We start from the raw sequence: 10,047 nt of genomic DNA on the forward strand, positions 1-10,047 counted from the left end.
TTTTAGGACAGGGGCTCTTTCTCTTCAATTCCTGATCCCAAAGCACCTCTGTGCTGTGAACATTAACCCCTAGGAAGCAGCAGACATTCCACGGTTCTTTCAACACTACCTTTTAAAATTTATTTTTTAAATTAGAGTATCGTTGATTTACAATGTTGTTAGTTTCCGCCGTACAGCAAAGTGAATCGGCCATATATATATACATATATGCACTCTCTCCTAGACTCCATTCCCATATAGGTCATCACAGAGCACCGAATACTGATCCTGTGCTGTGCAGTAGGTTCTCATTAGTTATCTTTTATATATAGTAGTCAGCACTACGTTTCTTCCCTCAAATGAATGAACTATGCTTTTGCCACTAGGTGACGCTCTTGTCCCACTCTTTTAAAGTTTGCCTCTTTTTCTCGTCAGTGTGAGGGAGGGAGCTGGTTTTCACACTCGCAGGAAAATGGGGCGTTCCACGGCCCTCTGATTGGCCTTCAAAGCTGCACGTGATAGGAACTAATACAAGGTGTGTATCCAAAATGAGATGCCACCCTGACCACAGAGCCCTGACTCCCACATGCTGAACCCCTCAATTACCAGCCAAGGAAGCCCGGTCTTCTTGACCAGTGTTTATCTGGCCGGCTTATCTCGGCTGCAGGAGGAAACTGAATATCCTGTTTGGAATGAACAGAAAAGGGCTCCGGGGATGAGTTAACTGGGGTCGGGTTAGGAGGTTGACAAGATGGAAAGGGGAACAAGAGAGACCGGCCTTTCCCCTTTTGACACACACGCGGCCTGATTTATTATAACTATTGCATACTTTGGGAGCCCCCGAGCCCTACTCCCCAGCCTTCTGCCCAGTACAGATATTTGCTGCATCACCCCTAAATCCACTCGAAGCTTCCATATCTGCACCTTCCGCCTGTGACTCCAATAGACATTGAGTCGTGGAATTGAGATTCATAAAAGCTTGCAAGACTGATCCAAGATTTGACTGACAGCAGATGCTGCGTGTGTGCGCGCAGCAGATTGAGGGGAAGAGTAGAAATTTCATCAGCACAGGCTTCTTTCTGACAGCATGGATTTCTGTGCAGACTAGCTTTTCCTTGAACACTGGAAATACACTCAACCCAACATATTGTGCGCAGGCCAAAGGGGCAGTAAGTTGAGACCTGCTATGGAAGCAAAGTGACTGTACAGTCAGGTTATTGTCAAAATCAGGACACTTTTTAGGGGAAAGAGGAGTGTGTTTTGTAATTACACTGAGACAACCAGCATAACACGGGACTGTCCTGGGCAAGTGGGGATGGATGGTCACTACATACCAGGCATTGCCAAGGCCCTACAACCAGCTTTTCATCAGATTTCACTTGAATGAGGTTATTTGTTCGATCTATTTTTCTTCCTCTCGACAGGAAAGAAGAAAACGCCTTTGGTTTCCTAGTGTGTGAAGTGACTGCTTTGGGCCCTGCTAATTTCCCTCAGAACGTCACCAAGTCTGCACTTGGCTGATGGAGACTTTGGTGTGAGGCATCACCGACAGCATGAAAAAGTGCTGATTTCTACTCTTTGTTAGTTTCTACTTTTCTCACGTCTGTTCTTGATTCGTTTTCACATCTGTGGCTGGGATTCTGTTCAGAATCCCAGGTAACTGAGGACACTTGCCAAGAGATGTCTTCTTTTTGCCTTATGACTTTCATTCCCTCCAAGTGCGGGGCTAGAAGCCAAGTTTCCTGCCTTGTGCCTTCTTTGTTCTCATCTGTGGACACCTACTCTGCGTGATCACCTAGAGGAGTGGGTTTATTTGGAGCGCTGTGACATGGTGTGGTTCAAAGACCATCAACTGGATCAAAGGACCTGCGCGCTCAGAGCGCCTAGCACGGAGCCTGATGCATCGTGGGTGCTCGGTAAATGTGAGCCAACACCCAGTCAGACCGTCCTCATCGACGGAGGGCCGGGGAGCAGTGGAGGGGCGGCCTCTGTGGCCTTCTCGACCAGCAAAGTGTCAGAGGAGGAGTTCCTTGCCTGGGGCTCCCAAGTCAAGCCTCCAGTAATAGGCGCTTGTACCACTCGGAGCAAGTGGTAGCCACAAGCATTGGGGCTTCTCTAGATCAAGGGTCTGTTGGCTAAGCATCCTTCAGACCTAAGCATGATTCCTTTGAGACCCTGGAATCTGAGTAGGAAGGAAAGGATCTTATTCCTCCAGGTGTGAAGGAGTAAGGTTTTCCCCTAACTCAGAACTTGAAGGGGCGAGTAAGGAAATTGCGTAAAAGGGTAGAAACACGCTGGACTTTGGAGCTGGATAGCTGTGGGTTTGAACATCCACCCTTACCAGCACTTATCATCGTAGTCAAATTCACTTAAACACCTGGAGCCTTATTCGTAAACTAGGCACAATGATTACTAGCTGCAGGGTTGCCATGACAGCAAAATGCTACACATCTTAAGCCCTGGCACAAAATAGGCTTTTATAAAAGGAAACTATTATCGCCTAGGATTATCTAAGAGAACAGCAGCACTCAGGTAGGTGGGGGAAATAGCTCTATGACTGGGAGCCCCCAGCAAGAAGATCCTAACATCATAAATCTTGAAAGAGAAAGAAGCCCTAAGACTATACCTGTGACCTATCTCAACTGGGCAGTTTATATCAGAAATCCTCTTATCCTGGGGCAAGTCAGATTATGTCAAATCTATGACTGGACTTGATCGATTGGTAGGGATTGCCTGAAGTGCAGTTGAGAAAGATTCTGATGCTGAGTCTGAACTCAGGGAAGCAAGCCAGAATTGATTGATTAATGATGCCTGCCCTTGGTGCAGGACTGGGACGGCACATAATTACCCTCTGTTCCTCACTGACCAATGCATAAGACTGCTCTTAACACAGGCAAGGGACTGGACATCTAGAGCAGCGGTCAGGCTTTGGGTAGCTCAGGGGAAATAAATGGAAGGCAGTGATGCTCTAAAGGCTGATATAAAAGGAAAGGTGTGGAAGATCATGGAAAATCCTTGATAGTATGTTGGACAAATTTCAATGATTTCCTAAATCTAACCAGGAGCAACCCAAAAGGGGTAGCCAGAAGAGCCTGAGAAATTACCTAAAAGAGTCAAGAGAAAATTACAAGTTTAGTGCCCATGACTATACCAGCTGGCATCACGCAAGGCTGCACGGCCCTCCTCTCTGTGGTAGGGTCCGCAGGGGGCCACAAATGAGTCACAGTGGGCCAGGCGGGTAGGCAGTTGCTAGCGGGTCCCTGTGTGGCTTGCCTGAAAGGGAATCAGCTACTAGGCTCCTGTTGACTGTCTCCTTGAAGCCAGATCTTCCCATGTTTAAAGAGAAGCTGGTTTGTGCGTGAAACGTCCATATTTTTAGTTTGGATCAAATTAAAAAGACACACACATGCTATACAGGCCAAACAGAAGCCATCTGCAGGATGAATGAAATCAGCCAGTGTTTGACCTCCAGGGTCCAGGCTAAATCCAAAATCATGAGCTTTGCACTCTAGGCTCGGAATGACTAGATAATGACCTACCTTTCCAGCGGTCCTTCCTGCTCATGCCTTCAGCTAGCCAAGAGTGGTTCTGGTTCCCAGGACACTTGAGGCACCTCCCTGCCCCTGCATCTTTGCTCTGCTGGCTCTGGAATTCCTTTTCTCCCAGCTCCTCCAGCTCTACCTTGAAAGTTCTACTCCTCTTTCTGGAAGTCTTCCCTGATTTGCCCCCAGCCAACGAATAATTAAATAATTACAAACAATCTACTCCTGCTGGACACTCTCAAAGTGTTATATTTCATCTCTTTGCTTTAATTTCTATTATTCTGACATGCCCTACCCCTCAGAAGGCTTAGGAGAAAAGTGTTTTTTAATTAATTAATTAAAAGAAGAAAAAGATCGGGGCCATAAAAAGAGCACATCTTGCAGGGTCACTAACAGCCCAAAGCAAGCTGCCCAGCCCACATCTCATCTATGTCCTGATGATGGGCTTGGCCCAAGAAACCGGAAGCCAAAGAGAGAGACAGCTTCAGGTTTCTGCTTATAGGACAATTACTTAGCCATGCAGACTATGTCAGGCTTTGATGGCTTCTGCGAAATGCCAAGCATTTCTAAGGAAGCTATCATTAAAGTCAGCCTTTTGATCTCTATTCATCCAAAGCACGTTTCCACATCCCCGCCAAGAATTCTTCACATTAGCCCAGAGTGCTGTGTCTCCATCCTACGGTTAAGCCCTGGCAGCTTTTGCTACCGCAGCACCAATAAAATGCAGCAGGACAAGCCACGGTGACTCTGATGAAGCAGATAGCATGGCAACCACTGCACAGAGGCGTGTGTGTCTGTGTGGGACCTTGGGGACGCCGTGGAGTATTGTGGAGGTGGGGTTGCTTTGCCAGGCCCTCATGGTGGCGCCTCAGTGAATGTCACTGGATGTTGTGGGTGCCCAGCTGCAGCCCTGAGTCCTCTCAGCACTGAGTGACAGGTGTAACTGAGATGTGACTTAAGCTCACCTGCTTGGGTGTCAGGGACAGTCAATCATGCTAGCAGTTTGCCCTGAAGTCTACCTTCCCTGCTGTGTGCCACATCCCCAGAACTTATTTGTACACTTTGACCAACATCTCCCAGTTCCCCACCCCCTTGAAGGCTCATTCTCTTAACTAACCCTTACTCTGCACTGTCTCCTGGGTGTCCTTCTGAGTTACTTAACAACTCGGAGTTCAGTTTTCTTGTTTGTGGAACAAAGACAATCACACTTTCTACATCATTGTTTTGAGGATTAAATAAGGTAGTGTATAGATTGGCACAACTTCTGGCACATTCTATGCTCTCAATAGAAAGTCTCAGGGCAGTTCCATCAACAGAAGTATGGATAAAGATGATGTGAGAGATCACACACACACACACACACACACACACACACACACACACAATGGAATACTACCCAGCCATAAAAAAGAAGGACATTTTGCCATTGGCAGCAACCTGGATGGAGTTGGAGGGCAGTATGCTAAGTGAAATAAGTCAGAGAAAGACAAATACTGTATGACATCACTTATACGTGGAATCTAAAAAATACAACAAACCAGTGAATACAACAAAAAAGAAGCAGCCTCATAGATCTAGAGAACAAACTAGTACTTACCAGTGGAGGGGGAGGGGCACTACAGGGGTGAGGGAGTGGGAGGTACAAACTATTGGGTGTAAGACAGACTGAAGGATGTATCGACATGGAGAATGCAGCCAATATTTTGTAATAACTATAAGTGGAGTGTAGCATTTAAAATTGTATAAAAAAATAAAAAGTATTTTTTAAAGTCTCAACGTATTTAATCTTCTCTCTCAGCCTTCATGAACAGCTTTCAGCATCTCAGGATGGAGTCTCAACAGCTCACAGACTTGAGTTCCTCAAAGGATGTTTTCCATTTGCCTTATAACCAGAACAAAACCGAATGGTTCCAAGAGGTGGGAAAAGGCCAGTCCGTGGAAGGTCTGTTGAGGACATATGAAGAGCCTGAACAGACAGGGAACTAGACACAAGCTCTTTCCTCTCTCAGGGTAAAGAGGACAGTGTTCTGTGCCATTTTTTGCACAAGGAGAAAATTCCTGGTATGAGGTCACACAAAAGGAACTTGAAGGAATGAGAACTCCCAGGCTGTACATCTCAGCCTGCGTCAGCCCAAAGAACCCTGTGTCTCCTGGTTACTGCCGATTCTTGTATTTTATTTTGTACCAAAAGGAGCACAAGTTCTCTGTGACAGTTATAGATAAACAACCCCAAGGCTTAGCAGAGGGTGCTTAGATTTCCAAAATAATTTTTTTCTTAGCAAGGCAAAGGAAGCTAGAAAAAGAAACAAGTCAGGTATGTTTCTTCTCTCCTGATGAAGAAAAAAAACTGCTCTGGAGGAATCCTCCAGATATTTGCAGGATGAGAGGATAAACCACTGAAATCACCCTGGGCCAAAAGCCTCCTGTTCTCATAGGACAATGCTCCCATTTTGTTTTGTTTTTGTTTTTTTCTGCGGTGCGTGGGCCCTTCGCTGTTGTGGCCTCTCCCGTTGCGGAGCACGGGCTCCAGACGCGCAGGCTCAGCGGCCATGGCTCACGGGCCCAGCCGCTCCGCAGCATGTGGGATCTTCCCGGACCAGGGCACGAACCCGCGTCCCCTGCGTGGGCAGGTGGACTCTCAACCACTGCGCCACCAGGGAAGCCAATGCTCCCATTTTAAGGGAGGGATTCTGGTCAGAAAATGGAGAATGATTCTTTCCATTTGGAACAGAATGAGAATTGGGGAGTTGGTTCTGGTTTTAAAATTCATTCCATCCTCTTTTCCTCAGTCACCACATGCAATTATTTATCCTCCATTCCATCTCCCCCAACCCTCCCCTCATCCACTCTTTTTTTTTTATTGAAGTACAGTTGGCTTACAGTGTTGTGTCAGTCGCTGCTGTACAGCAAAGTGACAGCCACACACACATATATATTCTTTTTTAAACATTCTTTTCCATTATGGTTCATTCCAGGAGATTAGATGTAGCTCCCTGTGCTATACAGTAGGACCTTGTTGTTTATCCATTCTAAATGTAATAGTTTGCACCTACCACACCCAAACACCTAGTCCAACCCTCTCCCTGCCCCCATCCCCCTTGACAAGCACAAGTCTCATCTCTACGTCTCCCCATCTCACTCATGCTGTGAGCTTGGAGGCACCCAGCTGGCCACCAAGACAGTCAGCTTCCAACCAAGTCCTAATGTCCAGGCCCAGCTTAACTTTGACCCCTACTGGTAGGGCTGGTTGACAAGAGGCAGCGATGGCTGTTAAGGCACCATCTGGAGTCAAGGCCACTTAGAGGCCGGCAACACCTAAACAAAATGCCATCAGCTAAAAGAATTAAAAAGTGGAGTGTGGGGAAAGGACTTGGGAGTGGGGAGGGATGGGTAGAGATGGCTGTTATTCGTCAAGAGTTTGGTGGTGCCATCTGATGTTTCAAGCTATGTACATGTTCTTGCTTTGATAAATATCAAGACTCTCGTTTTCTAGAGAAAAAGGTTTGGGAGGGCAGAGTGCCTAGTTTAGTAGATGTGAAATGTTTGAAATATCCAGAAAGCCTTGGACCAAATAGAAACTAAAGTTCCCACCCACGCAGTGGCTGTTCCTTGACACTTGCTTGAGGTGCAGGGGGAGCCTCCCAGACCCAGGAGACTCCTCCACGCCCATGGCTTCATCCCACAGCCTGCTCCACCCTAAGCCTGTCCTTTCCTTTTTAGGCCTTTTGAATATTCAACAGAGCCTAATTTAAAGGCCTTTCTTTGTAATCGTTGTGGCTGCCAGACGGTCCCTGATCTAAAAAGTACTTTGGATTCTGTCCAAAAGTTTGAAATTCCATGTATTGTGGTCAGTGCAAATGTTAGGTTGTTTTGACAACTGCATCTTAAGAGTAAGGACTAGCATTTTCAGGGTCCTTCGCTTGGCTTTCTGACTTACACAGACTTGGATGCCTGGCTGTATGTAAGGCTTTTAATACTTTTCAACTGAAGACCTAATATTTTTTCCTTGTCCTCAGGGAACAGTAAGGCATCCTTGAAATGACCTGAATTCAAAGCACTTGATGAAATTACTATGCTGATTATGTTCTGAAGGAAAGAATTTCTCTTCTCTGCAAAGATACAAACACATGCTGGATAAGCTTTTGTTTGGGAAGCTGTAAAGGAGATTCATGTCTGTTCAGATATTTGCACAAGTGACCTTTAAACTTTGTTCAGACCCTCAGATCCAATGGTTATAGGTCCCTAATCGGTTGTTTATACCCAAGGAGCATGCAGGGTGGGGAGATGCAAACTCCTGGGGCTCTCCGAGGGGAGGTGAATTACATCAGACACTTTTTATCAGACAAAATTCCTAGAATTTTGAGCCAAAATGTTTAGCAAGCAGAGACACCTGTCTCAGAGCATGGAGGAAAGGCATTTCAGGTGCAAATAAATACATTTAATGCATCAATGAACATAACAAAGTACAGCTATACACGACAATACGATGATTCTTCTGGACACAACGTTGAATTTGCACTTGACGGTGGCCAGACTGCTGTGTTCTTGGGAGAATTTACTGAGCTTAGGCTATGACCGTGCACTCTTTTGTATGTACATTATAGTTCAATACGTTTTTAACAGTACACCATGTGACTCTATTTGTTAGGTTCTCCCCAAAAAGCCAAAATCAAACTATTGTTGAGTAATACATATAAAGGTAGTAAAAATATAAAAAGCCACCTTAGCAATCACCTTCGGGATGCAGGAAGGGGCTTGTGATCAGGAGAGGGTGGGATTGAGGGCTGCAGTTAGGGGACCTTCTTTACCACATCTTCTGTATCCATTCATCTGTTGGACATTCAGGTTGTTTCCATGTTTCGGCTATTGTGAACAGTGCTGCAATGAACATAGGGGTGAATGTATCTTTTTGAATTACAGTTTTGTCCTGGTATATTCCCAGGAGTGGCATTGCTGGATCATATGGTAATTCTATTTTTAGTTTTCTGAGGAACCTCCATACTGTTTTCCGCAGTGACTGTACCGGTTTACATTCCCACCAACAGTGTAGGAGGGTTCCCTTTTCTCCACACCCTCTCCAGCATTTGTTGTTTGTACACTTTTTCATGATGGACATTCTGACCCATGTGAGGTGATACTGGGGACCTTCTGAAATGCCTGTAAGTCCTATATCTTGGCCTGGGTGGTGCTTATACAAGCATTTGCTTTATAACTCTGCTAAACTGAATATATAAATTTATATACTTAGACAAAATAATTTACTAGATTCAAACCAATCTAAATTTTTATCACTAGGGGACTAAATTAATTATAATATAGTCATTTAATGTATTACAAACCATTAAAAATGAGGTAGCTGTGGTCCTTTATCCTTATAAGGATCTGATGTCCAAATTGTGTCCGAAAATGACAAAAGTCATGTTAGAAATGAATCTAGTACGATACCACTTACATATATAGCAGTCCCCCTCTTGTCCACGGTTTTGCTTTCTGTGCTTTCAATTACCTGTGGTCAACTGCAGTCTGAAATATTAAATGGAAACTTCCAGAAACAAGCAATTCATAAGTCTTAAATTGTGCAGTCGTGCGATGAACTCTCCCTCCATCTGGCTCCTTCCCACCCAGTACAAGAATCATCCCTCTGTCCAAGGCCTCCACACGGTATATGCTCCCCAACAGTCACTTGATGGCCGTCTCAGTTATCAGATCAACTGTTGCAGTATCACAGTCCTGTGTTCAAGTAACCCTTATTTTACTTGATAGTGGTCCCAAAGTGCAAGAGTAATGATGCTGGCAATTCAGATATTCTTACTGAACGTAATTTACAAATTAAACTTTGCCATCAGTATGTATGTATATATAGGAAAAAACATAGCATATATAGGGTTCAGTACTATCCATGGTTTCAGGCATCCACTGGTCTTGGAAGGCACCCCCCCAACGGATAAGTGGGGGACTACTGTGTGCAGAAAGTATCTCTAATCTTTGGAAAACAGACAAGAAACTAGTCGATGATGCCTTAAGACGGAGACTAGGAACCAATTTTGTATCATGTGCATTTGTCACCATTCAAATAGAAAAGAGCATTCATTTTGAAAATGTGTGCTGATTGTATGGTTCTTTCCAGATTCTATGTCTAGGCTCACCTTTCTGTAAAGTACTTCAGCAAAAAAGAGGTACTGGCATTCAAATACAGCTGCCTGACCATGGCCATGTTCATTACACAAGGACTCTTCCAATCAAACATTTCTCAAGCACATATTTTGAGCCTGGTGCTGTAAAAATAAAGGTAAATGGGACAAAACTGGAGCTCTCATGGAGGACAGTGAGGAGGAAGAAGAAGGAAACGAGACCATTTGGTGCCACTGGAAAGTCTCTTCATGCAGCTGTTCGATTCTGCTGCTCTTTGTGTTCAGGAAATGCGGTTGGGTCATAGCCCGTGTCTTGACGAGTCTTAGAAATCAACTAGAGGACACATGTTTCATAAACCAACCCCACAAGTTTCATACTAGACAAAGTACTGTTA

The sequence above is a fragment of the Phocoena sinus genome, chromosome 11, assembly GCF_008692025.1.
Source record: "Phocoena sinus isolate mPhoSin1 chromosome 11, mPhoSin1.pri, whole genome shotgun sequence".
Lineage (NCBI taxonomy): Eukaryota > Metazoa > Chordata > Mammalia > Artiodactyla > Phocoenidae > Phocoena > Phocoena sinus.